This window comes from Artibeus jamaicensis, unplaced genomic scaffold, assembly GCF_021234435.1.
Source record: "Artibeus jamaicensis isolate MK-2021 breed Jamaican fruit bat unplaced genomic scaffold, CSHL_Jam_final scaffold_754, whole genome shotgun sequence".
In the NCBI taxonomy this organism is placed as follows: Eukaryota; Metazoa; Chordata; class Mammalia; order Chiroptera; family Phyllostomidae; genus Artibeus; species Artibeus jamaicensis.
The window spans coordinates 2,182,685-2,196,454 of NW_026522054.1; the positions used below are offsets into that span (position 1 = coordinate 2,182,685).

The 13,770-nt window shown below is 46.1% G+C and overlaps 1 long non-coding RNA gene across 2 annotated transcripts; it reads right to left on the reverse strand.

Annotated features, from left to right (window-relative positions):
- Nucleotides 1–4,851: 4,851 nt before the first annotated feature.
- Nucleotides 4,852–12,013, reverse strand: LOC119044421 (uncharacterized). 2 transcript variants are annotated; one of them, XR_005081607.2, is made up of 5 exons: nt 11,381–12,013; nt 9,470–9,664; nt 9,090–9,260; nt 7,575–7,767; nt 4,852–5,518 (listed from the first exon to the last, which is right to left on the reverse strand). It is a non-coding gene; the product is annotated as an uncharacterized LOC119044421 (long non-coding RNA). The 2 variants fall into 2 exon arrangements; XR_008390552.1 differs by lacking the exon at nt 4,852–5,518 and adding an exon at nt 5,575–6,003.
- Nucleotides 12,014–13,770: the final 1,757 nt, after the last annotated feature.

Here is a 13,770-nt window from a genome sequence, read left to right on the forward strand (position 1 = left end):
CTCGTACACTGTGGCTGGGTGCCTGCTTCATCTCCTCCGGCCCTCGTTCCTCCCGGGGGCGCAGGCTACGCCTTCCTTGCCGACCCCGCCACACCGTTCTGTCCTGCGGGTTTCGGTGGCCCGCAGGGCGGTGGCAGGCAGGGAGGGTGACTGTAAAGGCAAGCGCCCTACCCTCCAGAAAGGGACCCTTTCCACAGTGGAGAGTTGGGTTGGCATAGTTCTTACACCAGGGTTTCAATACGGTCTTCCCGGCAACTCAGGAAATTCAGGGCAAATGCCATTTTGGAAAAAGAGGAAACTGAGGAAGCAGAGAAATTCAGTGGCTTCTCTGCGGTGGTTGCAAACTGGCAGACCCTGGATTTGCAGGCACTCAGGCTCATACAGTTGGTGTCCCTCATTAGGAAAAAGATACAAAAAACGACAAGCCCCCCACCTAACCGGTGGGGCTCGGTTGGTTGGGCGTCGTCCGGCAAAGCCAAGAGTCTCAGGCTCGGTTCTGGTCAGAGCACATGCCTGGATTGCAGGTTAGGTCCCCCGCTGGGGTGCGTGCAGGAAGGCAGCCCACGGGTATTTCTCCTCTCATATCAATGTTTCCCTCCCTCTCTTTCTCCCTCCCTTTTCCTCTTTATAAATAAATAAAATCTTTTTAGAAAGTTACAAGCCAAAAGTTAGGAAAGTGAATTATTTCGAAAGAAAGAAATCACATGACATTTTGAAAAGTAAACCCACAAACATCACACAAATAACCATAACATTTCTGTCAAATGCCTGATACACTTCAACAGGGCCCCCAAAAGTCCAGAAACATCATTATTTCACTTTACTTTTTAAAAAATATTTATTTTCGGAGAGAGGAGAAGGGAAGGAGAAAGAGGAAGAGAAACATCAACGTATGGTTGCCTCTTGTGTGCCCCCAGAGGGGGACCTGGCCCTTTGGTTCTCAGCCTGTGCTCAATCCACTGAGCTATACCAGCCTGGGCTCATTTTACTTTTTTAAAGATTGAAAATGCCCTTGATATTATGCATATTCACCTGTGTTTTGAGACTTAAGGGCACCATTTATGATCATTTCCCCAAATTTTTCAGTTGCATACTTTTGATCACCTTTTTCTATGACCATTATTTGGTAATATTTTCTATAAAGAAAATAGATTGGTTTTTTCTTAGCATGGTGCTGAAAAATCAATTTTTTTAGCTGAAATTACAAATTTCAGCTTCACTGGCAATTTTGTGTGTGTTTTTTACTGGATCTCCAGCGTTTATCTGGACAGATTTGTCTGCTACATTAAGAGGAGATCTGACCCAGTAAAATGAATAAAACACATGACTTCACATACAGACAGACTCATTGTAGTTCAACTACAAGTTTGTGTCCCAAAACAGGAATTCTAATATATTCCATTTAGCATGATTCACATAAAAACAAAAATAAGTATGGTGCATTTATAAATGTACATATGACATTACTAGATAGCTCGCTGGTGAGTGAAAATCTCCATTTTAGGTTAGGCTTTTTAGATTAGGCATTGAGGAAACTGACCTTTCATTTGTAATTTGTTGCTTCTGATGGTTGAAAGGATTTTCTATGGACTCATTTTCCCTCTGTTTCAAGTACTGTTTCTCCTCTACTACCCATGCGTTTCCTGGGCCATCACAGAGCTCCTTTGCCCTCTGGCCCTGCACCTTCGTGACGTGGTGCTGGCTGAGTTGGCGTAATGGGCAGTAGGTGTATTCCAGAAAGCCAGTCCTACACCCACGGGAGCAATCATTTCACAGTATGCGGAAATGACTGCAAACCACATCAATGCATACCAGTAAACCCGAATTAAATGTGTCCCTAATTCAATCACTGTCCCTTTAGCCAGATCCCAAAAAAGCCCATGGCCATTGCTATAGCACCAAATGTTGGAGCCCGGGGGAGGGGCAAGCCATGGAAGGAAGTCTTAAACATCTTACTTTAGAAACTTTTACAGAACTTCCGCCACGATAGAGGCATAGGTGGATGTGCCGTGCCTTCTCACGCAACCAAGTTTAGAGACAACTAAATATTAGCAACAGAAAACACAGCCAGAACACGGAAAATTGAACTTTTCGGAAGTCTGTTAACAACAAATTCTTCAGCCTGACCGGTAAGGGGTGAAACCAGCAGCTTGTAGAGTGGGGTAGCACCGAGGAAAACTCGGTCGGACGGACTCAGGCTCGCGGAATCCAGGCGCAGGGTTGGACCTGGTGGGCAACTCAGCAAGCAATCGCGGGGAAACAGCAAGGGAGCAGGGCTGCGGGTTGACTGTGGTCGCGTATTTGTGTGTGGATAGACAAGCGAGGGAGTGGGCGATTGGACGGGAGCCAGCAGCCCCAGCGGCCTGCGGTAGTGGAGGGCGTCGCCATTTCCCGCTCTGACCCTGCCTCCACATACAGCGTCTTAACCCAGCGACTCTGAGTGGCCTGGCCCAGGTGAACCATGTAAGGCACTGCTCCTCACCCAGCTGTGAGAAACAGCAGAGGGGGTCGCAATTTCCCTGCTCTGACTACACCCCCACATTCAGCGTCACAACCCAGCGACCTGGGAGTCCAAGGCAGCGCTTCTCACACTTAAAGGGCGTGAACAGACCAAAAATGTCGCAAGAAGATCTCAAAGCCCCAGAGCCCATAGATCTAAGCAATGAAGAAATAGCAAAACTCTCAGACGCACAGTTTAATACACTGGTGATCAGGATCCTCACAGAACTGGTTGATTATAGCCACAAATTAGACAAATATATGAAGACGAAACTAACTGAAATGAATGGAATTGCACAGGACACCAATAGCAGTGAAAAGGAAACTGGGACTCAAATCAATGGAGTGGACCAGAAGAAAGCAAATAATGGCCAAACAGAAAAGAGTCAAGAAGCAAGAATTCAAAGAAAGGAGGAGAGTCTTAGGAACTTCCAGGACATCTTTAAACGCTCCAACATCCGAATTATAGGGGTACCAGAAGGGGGAAAGGCACAGCCACCAGTGGGAAACTTATTTGAACAAATAATAAAGGAGAATTTCCCCAATCTGGCAAAGGAAATAGACTTCCAGGAAATCCAGGAAGCTCAGAGAGTACCAAAGAAGTTGGACCCAAGAAGGAACACACCAAGGCACATCATCATTACATTAGCCAAAATTAAAATGAAGGAGAGAATCCTAGAAGCAGCAAGAGCTAAGGGGACAGTCACCTACAAAGGAGTCCCCATCAGACTGTCAGCTGATTTCTCAAAAGAGACCTTACAGGCAAGAAGGGGCTGGAAAGAGGTATTCCAAGTCATGAAATCCAAAGACCTACAACCAAGATTGCTCTATCCAGCAAAACTTTCATTTAGAATGGAAGGACAGATAAGGTGCTTCTCAGATAAGATCAAATTCAAGGAGTTCATCATCACCAAGCCCTTATTATATGAAATGTTAAAGGGACTTATCTAAGAAAAAGAAGTTAAAAGAAAACATGAACAGTGAAAGGACAACAAACTCACAGTTATTAACAACCACACCTAAAACAAAAGCAAACTAAAAGGACAGCTAGATCAGGAGTGGAAACATAGAAATGAAGATCTCAAGGAGGGTTAGCAACAGGGGAGTGGGAGGAGGAGAAGGGGGGAGAAGGTACAGAAAATAAGTAGCATAGACAGTAGATAGAAAATAGATGGGGGGGGCAAGAATAGCATGGGAAATATAGAATCTAAAGAACTTGAGACACATGGACATAAACTGAAGGGGGGGTAATGGTGGGGACGGGGTAGGGTGGAGGGGAATAAAGGGGGGAATAGAACAACTGTAATGGCATAATCAATAAAATTAAAAAAAAAAACTTTCACAGAAATATTTGACCAAGTGCATATACTGCTAGGGCTCCTCCAGGGGCCTCGGAGGGGCCTGTGTAAGTGAGGGGCCTGAAGCTTAACTTCATTAATTTGTGGTATCTCATCTCTAGTTGTAGGGGACTCCAAACTAATTCTACTACTCCAAGCCAAGTGACTTTCTTCCACATAGCTGAAATATTTAGACTTAGCTTTAATTAGTTTTAAAACATGCATATTACAAGGCCTAACCTCCAAGAAGTCATAAACATATTGCCCGGCTGTGTGTAGCTGAGTGTCCTACCATTAGTATTCAATACCATTTGAGGGTAAACTGAGCTGGGAAAATACAATACTTCATGGAATTATAGATTCTATTTCCCAAGTCTCCTACTTAAGCATTTATTTTGTAATCAGAAAAAAAACATTTTTCAAAACAGTATGAATATTAAAAGCTATAGAATACACCTGGGAAAATGACAGGTAAAATATGATAAACCAATCATCATTGGCATTTTTCATTCTCATGGAATTTAACATATTGAATATTCTTTTAAGAGTTTATTCATTTATTTTTAGAGAGAGGGGAAAGGAGGGATAAAGGAGAGAAGAATTGACGTGAGAGAGAAATATTGATCGCCCCAACCAGGTACCAACCAGACATGTCCCCTGACCTGGAATTGAACACGCGACCTTTTGCTCTGTGGGATGTCACCCAACCACCTGAGCCACACCAGTCGGGGTACATTTCGAATATTCTTGCAAAATTTGCTCATCCTCTAGATCAAACATTTAATTATTCTTCTAATAGAACCATCAAGGGATGTCCTCTGGGTAGTTGCTCCTACTGACCTAAAAAATGTTAGGGAATATAACTTCCCTTTAACAACTCAGCGTGGGAAATGAATTCCAGACATTCACTACAACAAGAGATCAAACTTTAATGTGCATGAAAGTCACATGAGGGTCATGTTACATTGCAGATAGTGACTCAGAAAGGAGGCAGGAGAGAGGCCTGAACGCCTGTGTTTCTGATAAGCAATCTGGGCTGCGGCAGACATTTATAGACCACATTTTTAATAGCAAGAGTCTAGAAAACTTATTTGATAGCTTCATTGAGATGCAACTGGTATCCGAAACAACTGCAAGGATCCCAGTTTACAGTTTGATGGGTTTTGACACATGCAGTGTACTTGTGAAATCATTATCACCATCAAGATAACAAATACTTCCACTACCCCTTCTGTAATCTCTTCCTCAACCCCTTCCTTCCCCCAAGGCTTTTCAGTAGACATTTCTCAAATTGCGCTTGTCACAACAGACTCTGACTTCTATAAACAGCTCAGAGAAATGGCCTGTATTTCCTTCCTTTGGTCTTTTCTTTGTGAAGAGGCACACAGAGTTAGCAAAAAGATTTATTTTCTGAAACCTTTCAAATACCTCCCCCACATTTGTTCCTATACAAAAGAGAGCACTTTTTGACCAACCATCTTTGCTGTGTGAATTCCAGCTACGCTCCATTCCATTCAATCATTTGTCGGAAGAAGTGTTACCGTTTCCAAAATGCTTTCTGAAGTTTCTTCCTTAAAATCAACCTTTCCCTTTGCTCTCTCCACACATTTTCATCTGCTTTGGGAAATGCTGTTAGATCATCAGACAGAGACTGGGGGTTCATTGTATGTTTCATGCTTTATCTGGTGAATTAATAATCAGCACTCAGTAAAAGTTCGCAGTTAGTCGTATTTGGTAATGCAGTACAGTCTAGCAGTCAGTGATCATTATTTTCTGCTCCTTAAGTGCATGGACCTGGAGGACAAAGGCCATGTCCCTGGACTCCCACAGTCTCCAACACAAGACAGGATACATGGTAGGCACTCTGAATGTTTTATTGAGTGAATGAATGAAGGCATAATACATACTGTATCAATTCAGCTCAATGTACATTCGAAGAGTGCCTTGTATTCCAGACACTGTAGGAAATCCAAAGGTGGGCTATGGTGTCTAGATCATGGTTAATCACAGCCGATCACGGTCGATCACGGTCCAGTAGATGAAACCATGTGAGAAGCTCTGTGTTAGGGTTGGGCTGCCAGTACTGGAATGGATTTATGGTCTTGAGCCGGTTACTTAACTGTTTTTAATTTTTTTAAATTTATTTTTAGAGAGAGGGAAAGGGGAGCTGAAAGAGAGGAGAGAAACATCAATGTGTGTTTGCCTCTCATGCAGCCCCTACTGGGGACCTGGCCTACAACCGAGGCTTGTGACCTGACAAGGGGAATCAAACCAATGACCTCAGTGGATTAGTTCGCAGTCCTCGTTCAATCCACTGAGCCACAATGGCCAGAGGAGGTTACCTAACTTTTGTTTCCTCTCTTGTAAAATGGTGATAACAATAGCATCCTTGGGTTGTGGAAATCAGGTGTGTGAATACCATAAATCACCTAGAAAAGGTCCTGCCTGGCACACAGTGAGCGTTTAATAAACGTTGGCCACAGTTATGTACAATGTTCCACTAAAATGTAGAAGGGCCATTACACTCTGGGGCTCGCAGGTAAGTGTGCCCAGTAATGCCTCTCACTTGGCTTACAAGACTCGGCCCCTAGGCCAAATGTTGTATTTAGAAGACTTAGCAATCACCTGGTTTACATTCGCTCAGTTACTATAATGCTGTGTGGTGCACGTTGTCATAAAATATAGGCTTTTAAAAGTAAGTGGTTTTGCTGTATAGCTTACAGACTCCTCAAATCTATTTGGCATGTTAGTTTCTTTTTGTTCCTGTAACAAGTACAAATGTAAAAGAAAGAGGAGGTGGAAGAGGGTATAGGGGAATAAATGGTAATGGAAAAAACACAATAAAAATAAAAATGAAAAGTGTACATGGAAGAATCTTTATATTAAAAAGTAAACTTTACAAGCTGCTGTGGACTAATAACATTTGGCTTTCCAAAGTTCTTGACTTTTTTACTTTTCATGTCCATATACAACAGTGTCCAGAATCTGTTATAAAATCATTTGAAAAATTATTAAGTGATGATTCTCTTTAAAAGCCTAAAACTTTATTTTTGTTGTAAAATATTGTAAAGCATGGTCTCAAACTTTTAAGTACACTTTAAATTGTTAGTTATTGATGGTCTCATTTATAAACACTAAATTCTGCCCCGGCTGGTGTGTCTCAGTGGATTGAGTGCTACCCTGAGAATCAAGGGGTTGCTGGTTCAATTCCCAGTCAGGTCACATGCCTGGGTTGTGGGCCAGATAACCAGTGGGGGGGTGCATGGGAGGCAGCCACACATTAATGTTTCTCTCCCTCTCTTTTCTTCCAACTTCCCCTCTCTCTAAAAATAAATTCTTTCACCTCCTGCCATTTTATCTTTTATGCATTTAAATGTTTTTTCCTTATGTGTATTATAAAAATGTACTTTATGATCTTCTACCTAAATAAATACCTGTAAATGGGGGGAAGAAAGAGTTGGCCTCTGCAGTGTTTTAAGTCTGAATTGGTTGCCAGCATTTTAAAAGCTGGAACTTTAGTGTAAAACCATCCAGATTTCTGAGTTACTTTCTTAAAAATTAAGAAACTTTATAACACTGGCCTGGCATTGGTGTTAGACCACAGTGACCTGGAGCGAAGCAGAGGCTGTCTCCCTGAAGAGGGGCATCACTCTCAAGTTCACAACAGTCCCTCAGTCTGTCTGTCTCTCCCGTCTCCTCCCGCTCTGAGACCAGTGCTTAAACGTCGGGGCTCCTTACCTCCACCTGCTGGCCAGAGACGGTAGCGCAGCCTGAGACGGGCTCGCTCTCCAGGCCCCGGTACTGCCAGCTTCGCATCCCAGGCTCGGTGGCCACCTCCTGGGTGGCGGAAGAGGGATGGGGACATCTGCCCCGGAGCTGCAGAGTCCGAACAAAAGCTGGAGTTCTGGGCGGGTCTGCCCCAGGCAAGACACTGTGAATGATTAAACTTTTCTAAGTGATGCATATTAAAACCAAAATTCAATGAACTATGCCAGAAGAAAGACTGAATTATTTTTCCGTTCTCTCAATAGAAAATTAAATCATCAAACTGGTATCATATGGACACCGAGGAGTATGCAGCCCCCCCCAAAAAAAAAGGGAAAAATAAATAAATGTAGAGACGTGTAAGTCAAGTAATAATAATAATAATAGCTGTTATTATTACTGTCTTTTGAGTTTTTTCACACTGGTCAGCTTTTATAACATTTGCGATCATTGTGGTTTTATTTCTCATTCTAAATAAACATTCATTGTTTGTACCTAATTTTCTATGCTTTTTCTTACAGAATTCCCCCCCCCCCCCCCCCCCCCCCCATAATTCAATAAGCTTCAGGCCCCACAGACTCTGAATGTGCCCTTGCTTGGGCGGGTATACTCCAGGGCTGCTCTTGGAAGAGCACAGAACTGAAGCCAGAGGCCCGACTGCTGGGATGGCTCTGTCACTCACTGGTCCTGAGACTCTGAGCCAGCCTGCGCTTCCTTCCACACTCTCACCGGCACAGTGTGACTTTCCTAAACCTGCACACGTGCTTGAGCTCCCTGGTGGCCAAACTGAACGCTGACCAAGGTTTCCCAGGGGATCCTGGCCTGACTTAGTTAGGAGCGCTGTGTTCCATCTCCTTGGACACAGCGCCTGGGAGCCTCGAGTTGCTCTCCAGAAAAGTGGCCTGTGCAAAACAAATAGGAAGCCTGGCAACTGGGCCCCCAAGTGCTGACAGGATGACGAGAAAGGGGTGATAGGATTGCTTGGTGCAGTTTGGGAAGACTTCCTGGAGGAGGGACATTTTTGAATCTTAATAAAATCAAAAAGCAGCAAGAGCAAGAAGAGCAGGTACATGGAAAGGGGAGGGGGAAGTTGAGGCTGGGGAAGAAGCTTGTAGGGGCGACAGCCATGGCTCTCCTGACTCAAGGTGGGGAGCTTCTCCCACGTTCAGGGACTCCTTGGCCTACCCCGCAGTTGTGCCCCAGGGCCTGCGCATTCCCTGACACTCAGGAGATGCCCAACCCATGTTTGCTGAGTGACTGAGAGAGTGGGCAGCTTCCACAGCGCCATGAGGAGGCTCCACCCTTTAGGATTGTTTTCCCTCCTGACAGCCCTCACTGAAAAATCTCTTTCGACAGAATTTCAGTGCCTCCGTTGATCTAGTGTGTGATCAGTATGTGTGATTTTCTGTCTTTGTTTTAAATATTCAGTGGTGGTTCTCAGTTCCTAAAGATATTTTTTACTGTGCTAAGTGGTATAAAGCCATTTACCAAACGAGAATCAGGCATTATCTTCGTCTCAGAAACATCCTCTGTGTCTGTTTAAATTAACATCTAATTATTTCCCCAAAGCCGGAGAAAGAATTTCAGCACAGTGGGGACTACGTGACTTCTGTGCACCAACAGCTGAGCCGATTTTCGCCATGTACCAGTTCCTCTCATCTGTAAATACAACTTGAGGGATGGGTGATAATAAACGGCTGGTGTAAGCAGGTTGGATGGAAATAGGGTAGTGGATGTATATATAAGAAAATAAAATAGATACTGCTTGGGGCGCTAGATTCTGATCAACATTTTTTTGCCTTGAAGATATTATCACTGAAAAAAAATTCCTGGGGGGTTGGGGGGTGCTCCAGATGACCAGGACCTACCGCAGAGACAAACGAGACACCCAGCGCAGTAGAACGATGCGCCGTCCTTTTGTCGTACTTGTTAAACGCAGAACCCGATTGCTTTCGTGTTCGCATCTGTGCGCATGTGCAGTGGCAACGCTGGCCGGCCAGTGTACAGACTTGAGCGGAACATCTTCATCTCCCTTTTAAAGTGATGTGAAGAGAGATCTTTCTCTGTGAAATGAAGAAACCTCCATCAGTGTCAGCTGTTTTATTATTACTACTTTTATAGTTTTTAGGGAAGACTTCCAGAATCCTGAGTCAGCAAGGAGGTAAGAAAAATCTTGTCGCTAAACTTCCAAAAGGTAGTGACAGAGCCCAGCTCCTCCCCCACACCTCAGCTGCTATACATGGAGCCTATACGTGTTTGCTGTACTGATAGGAAATTTTGACAGCGTGGATGAATATGAACAAAACATGCTCGGCAGAACTCTGCCGCCCGGAGAGCCACTGTGCACCCAGGTTCTGCAGAGGGTCTTAGCCTTGTTTCCTAGGGGCGCCCTCCTGGCCCAGCCCAGCAGAGACCGCTCTTTGAGAGACAAAGTCACCTCCCCAGGCCCCTTGGCTTTGCCTGGGGTGGCCAGGTGAGGACGAGATTTGAATTCAGTCTCTTCGTTGAGGGCTGCTCAGAGTCCCTCAGAAGGGCACCGAGGCATAGACACGGGGTTGTTTATTACAACAGTGCTTAGAAGGAAAGAAACAGGAGCAACCAAAGTGCCCAGCGATAAGAAACAACATACCTAGTGGTGCATCCAGTCGGCCCTCCAGCAGCTGTTTAATAAAGATACCCCGCCCTGGCTGGTGTGGCTTAGTGGGTTGAGCACTGGCCTGCGAACCAAAGGGTTGTGGGTTCAATTCCCAGTCAGGGCACATGCCTGGGTTGCTGGCCCAGTCCCCAGTAGGGGGTGCATGAGAGGCAACCACACACTGATGTTTTTCTCCCTCCCCCCCCATCTAAAAATAAATAAATATTTTACAAAAATAAAAAAATAATAATAAAGATGCTCCAATGTGGGGAGATCACAGAAATATGTTATTGCAGTAGAAAATCAAGGTGCAGAACCACGTTTGCAGTATGAGCCCTTCGGGTTAAAATATTTGCATAGCTAAAGAAATCAGTATACATGAGATAAATGATAGAGGCCTTAACCTCCATTTAAACAAAATTTTATGTACTTATTTTTAGAGAGAGGGGAAGGGAGGGAGAAAGAGAGGGAGAGAAACATCAGTGTGTGGTTGCCTGTCAAATGCCCCCTACTGGGGACCTGGCCTGCAACCCAGGCATGTGCCTTGACTGGGAATTGAACCGGCAACCCTTTGGTTTACAGGCCAGTACCCAATCCACTGAGTCACACCAACCAGGGCTTACCCTTTATTTTCTACCTTTCTGTACTGTTTTGAGTTCTCTAATTTTATATGGGCATTATTTTTAAAATATCATTGAGAATTATCTGGAAAGGAAGATTATAGCTAGTTTTTAAACTTTCTATTGTATATTCTCTCATTAATATGAATCTTCTTATACTAAAAATAATCTACTATTCTTGTATTTAAATAATGAATCTTTTTCCTGAAGCCTATTGCAGGAATTTTGGGGGTGGCAGCTATTGCTGCTGTAACTGCTACCCCTCCTAGTGTCTGGGACAGAGAGATACTAAATAAACGCTTGTTCAGTGACTAAGTTTGGGGAACAGGTTGTAAGCCTTTCTTTCTGACTTTCATTTCCAGAATTAAAGTCACTGCACCAACAGAGCTCGGCCCCACAATCCCTGAAGAACAGGTTAAGTGACAAAGTTATTGCAAATGTGACCTTTGCAGCCTCCCTCTTCTCCCCGAAAAGCTTGACCGTTTTTACACACGCATTTATGACATGTTTCGTTTGTCACTTACTGTCTGTGCAGGACAGAGCAAGGGGCTGGTGTTAACTCCCCCCCACTGTTTTCGGAGTCCCGTGACTCATTCCACAAGGCTTGCTGGTTAGTGACAGAGCCGGGGGTGTCCGGGCGCGACTTCCAGAACAGCAGAGAGGCCGTGGGGTGCTCTGTGCATGGAACCACCTGGGCGCCAGCTGCTGCAGATGCGGACGGCGAATGGGACGGCTGCTGCTGGGGCGACGTTTGAAATTGTGAACAATGTAGTGTGTGTGTTAAAGCAGATCGTTGCAGACGGACATCCAGCGGGACACGGGAAAGTGGGTGAGCTGACCGGGGCATGATGGGACATCCTGTGCCCCTGGCCCCACCCCCGGAACACCAGGCCCTGGGCTCCTGGGCCGAGGAAAGCTGAAATGCCTGGAGGGGAGACACGGGCCCAGAAGAACACAGAGTCCAGGGGCAGCCAGGCCAGGCCTCAGAGGCCGGAGCTCTGCGGGGCAGTCACACTGCTTATCTGCCCGCACACAGCAGGAAGTCCTGACGCCCGGAAGTGTAGTCTGCGGATGCCAGAGCAGGGACGAGGGTGTTGGCTTCCCAGGTGTCAGACAGCAGGATTCTGGCTGAGGCAGTTAGAGAGGTGATAATCAAATAATACCCTCCCAATAAAGCACCTAGAAAGAAGTACCAGGAGTACACCAGCCATGCCTGCCCCCCGTGGCGCACAGGGCTGTGTGCCAGGTGACGGCTACCTACTTTTTAAAAAGCCAGCCCTGGCTGGTGGCTCAGTGGATTGGGCACTGGCCTGTGAACCGAAAGATCACCAGTTTGGCCCCTTGCCGGGGCGCATGCCTGGGTTGCAGGCCAGGTCTTCAGTTGGGTGCATACAAGAGGCAACCCACTGATGTTTCTCTCTCACATCGATGCTTTTATCCCTCCCTTCCTCTTTCTCTGAAAATGAATAAATAAAATCTTTTTAAAAGAATAAAAACCTAACAATTTTTGAGCTGCTCGGGAAGCCCAGCTATAGCTGCTCTTGAGTTGGGGGAGGGGACCAGGGTGAACACCTCTGAGAACATGTGCACAGTCTCAAGCCAGGTGGTGGGACCAGTGAATCACCTGCTGGGCGTGTAGCCACCTCTACCTGTCGCCTCTGTCCCTACACAGCACTCAATCTTTCTTTGTTTTCCTCAGCCCTCTGAGGCAGATGGCCTGGGTGCCACTCTGAGTCAGGAGGCCCCTGCACAGTGGGTGGGAACTTGTCAGACCCCTGAGGTCCTCTCCTCTCTGAAGTGGACTCTGTGTTAAAGAAACGGTGGCACTTGTTAAAGATGACACGGCGGATTTTACTCAGGACCATGGTGATAAACACAGGGACCGCTGCCACAGAATTCTGCAGGGGAGGGAGAGAGATTGGTCCCAAGCCCAAGTGCAGCCGGGGCAAGTGACATTTCACAGCCAAGCAGCAGGGTGGGGGACAGTGGGTGGGAGATTACTGAGAGTGATCAGTAGAGTTACATTAAAACTACTGAAACTCCATTGGGATGGGGGACCCTGGCTAAAGTGATCTAATAGGATTCTTGCTGAGGACAGGCCAGAGTGATCAGACGTGGTCGGGGTGGGGCGGGTGGAGGATGAGGAATCAGTTGTGGAGGGCAAGGGGTTCTTATTGAAACTGGATTTCACCAGCCTTGGCTGGTGTAGCTCAGTGGATTGAGCGCCGGCCTGCGAACCAAATGACCGCAGTTCCATTCCCAGTCAGGGCACATGCCTGGGTTGCAGGCCAGTTCCCAGCAGGGGACACACGAGAGGCAACTGTACATTGATATTTCTCTCCCTCTCTCCTTCCCTTCCCCTCTAAAGATAAATACATTTTAAAAATCTTTTAAAAACTGGCTTTCACCAGGAAGTGCACAGTGGGTCCAGGAGAAGGTTCCAGAGCCCGACTGCAGTTCAGATGAGCAGAGAATCCACGCCACCCTTGGGCACTAGTTTCCTCCTGCAGGCCCAGGGTCCCGGTTAGGCCCAGAGCCCTGACATGGGATGCGGTGGGAATCTGAAACCTGCATCCCTCCAAGTTGTCCCGGGCTGTACCAGTGTTGATTTGGAGTCTCCCAGGCAGAGAAGAGCCAGATGGGAGCTCGAGGCCCTCTCAGCTCTGCTGATTGAGACTTTGGGGCGCCTTCCCGCCCTCCCTCTCCGCTGGCCGCTGGCTGCTCTCCGTGGTTTTCACCAAAGAGGGTCAGGAGAAATGAAGACATCAAAAGCTCCGGGTAGCCTCCTGGGATAATTAACTGGCAACTCTGATTTTTAAAAAGGAGTGTGTGGAGGAGGCGCCTGGAAAAAAGGTTTTATATGGATTCCGGTTCTGCCCTATCCTGTCTTCTAACGTGCAATGGAGCAGTGGCG